Consider the following 2500-nt stretch of genomic DNA (forward strand, 5'->3'; position numbering starts at 1 on the left):
CCTGCACGCAGCATGCCGGCAGCCTGGTTCCAGGTTTTTTCAAATGTCGACAGAATTTTTCAAACCTTGTCAAACCCCATTTTTATTGAAATTTCCTCGCACAATAAGCTCCCTATAATTAAGTCTATGATTTTTAGGACCTTCTCCAACTTACAAAATGATATTTAGGACCTTGCCTTGCCCTCACATGCCGTGCCCATTCAAGGCATTCCGAGAAAGTGAGGTTATTGGAGGCTTCGGATGGCGTGGCTTGCCTTGCCTTGCATTGGCATGCCATGCCCAAGTTGTGGCCTACACCAAGCCATTCAAGCCATGCGTTGCCTTACCTTGGAATTGCTCATCATCCAATGCATTCCGAGAAAGTGAGTGTAGGCGAGGCTAAGGATGGCTTGCCTTGCCTTGCCTTGCATTGGCATGCCATGCCCAAGTTGTGGCCTACACCAAGCCATTCAAGCCATGCGTTGCCTTACCTTGGAATTGCTCATCATCCAATGCATTCCGAGAAAGTGAGTGTAGGCGAGGCTAAGGATGGCTTGCCTCGCCTTGCCTTGGCATGCCGTGCCCATGATGTGGCCTTGACCAAGCCATTCAAGCCATGCGTTGCCTTCGCCTTGGCATGCCGTGGCCTTGCCTCGCCATGCGATGCATTCCGACAAAGTGACGCGAAGCGGAAGCCTATCATGGCGTAAAAATGTCGACAAAATTTTTCGACATTTGAATAATGGGGTTTGACAAGGTTTGAAAAATTCAATACAAATGGTAGGCTTGAATGTCGACAAAGTGACGCGAAGCGGAAGCCTACCACGGCGTAAAAATGTCGACAGAATTTTTCGGACCTTGTCCTGCCATGGGCTGCGCGCAGCATGCCGGCAGCCTGTGCGCAGCGTGCGCACAGCATGTCGGCAGCGTGCGCGCTGCTGAGACTGTCGACAGAAATTTTCGAAACTTGTCCTGCCATGCGCGCGCGCAGCGTGCGCACAGCATGCCGGCAGCGTGCGCGCACCATGCCGGCAGCGTGCGCGCACCATGCCGGCAGCGTGCGCGCACCATGCCGGCAGCGTGCGCGCAGCTTGCGCGCAGCGTGCTGATTCTGTCGACAGTGAGGCTAGCGAAACTTGTCCTGCCATGGCGTGCGCGCAGCCTGTGCGCGCAGCTTGCGCATCTGTCGACAGTGAGGCTAGCGAACTTGTCCTGCCATGGCATGCGCTGTGCGCAGCCTGTGCGCAGCGTGCACGCAGCTTGCGCATCTGTCGACAGTGAGGCTAGCGAAACTTGTCCTGCCATGGCATGCGCGGCGCCTGCGCGCAGCCTGCGCGCAGCATGCGCACAACATGCGCACAGGCTGTGCGCAGCGTGCGCGGAGCTTGCGCGCAGCTTGCGCATCTGTCGACAGTGAGGCTAGCGAAACTTGTCCTGCCATGGCATGCGCGCAGCGTGCGCGCAGTCTGTGCGCAGCATGCGCGCAGCCTGTGCGCAGCGTGCGCGCAGCTTGCGCATCTGTAGACAGTGAGGCTAGCAAAACTTGTCCTGCCATGGCATGCGCGCAGTCTGCGCGCAGCATGCGCGCAGCATGTGCGCAGCATGCCGGCAGCATGGTTCCAGGTTTTTTCAAATGTCGACAGAATTTTTCAAATCTTGTCAAACCCCGTTTTTATTGAAATTTCCTCGCACAATAAGCTCCCCATAAGTAGTCTATGATTTTTAGGACCTTCTCCAACTTACAAAACTAAAAAATTCCTCCCGGATTTGTTTTAATGATTTTTTCAATTTTACGACTTCTAAAACTAATAAAAAATACTTCCCGACTTCAAAAATTTATGAAACTTTTTCCCATCATAGATTGCATGTTTCTTAGTATCCCTGCAAAAAATCACGTCCAAATACCTTGTATTGAATTATTTAGAGCCCATTATGACTCCTCGCGCATAGGTGATGTCTCTTCCTGTCAAAGGGCTAAATGCATAAAATGCTATATAGGGGGGTGTGTGTTGCCTGCATATGCATGGCAGCCCATGCCTTCCTAGCTGCAGCCCCCTTCCCCCACGCCACACCCATGTCATGTTGCCTCGATATGTTGCCTCGGTATTATGGGTTTGGTGTCGGGGTCGGGGGGCTGCCACCCATGGCGGTGGTGGCCGGAATCCGGCCGCCGCCACCACGCCGCCGCCATGGGTGAGGGAGGAAAAAAAAGGCGTGGAAAGTTGCGAAATGGGGTTGTCTAGGCTATTTTTTGGCATGGGAGAGCATGGAGTGCTAGGAACTCCTTCTCAAATGCACGGGCATGTCGACCACAACCTCATTTCGCAACAACAACCACCCGTGTGGGGTGGCGGTGGGTGGATAGTCGCGGATTGGGGCTTGCCAAGCCAATGTTTTCAAAAAATTTCATCAAAATTAAAAACAAATGTTTTGTTGCCTTCGGATTTGTGGGCGAGCGGCGAGTCGGAGTGGAGCCGGTAAAGTTTAACCTCGGTGTGCACGGTTGTTTTTAGAAACTCAA

The sequence above is a fragment of the Prunus avium genome, unplaced genomic scaffold (genome assembly GCF_965620075.1).
Source record: "Prunus avium unplaced genomic scaffold, drPruAviu1.hap1.1 HAP1_SCAFFOLD_52, whole genome shotgun sequence".
Lineage (NCBI taxonomy): Eukaryota > Viridiplantae > Streptophyta > Magnoliopsida > Rosales > Rosaceae > Prunus > Prunus avium.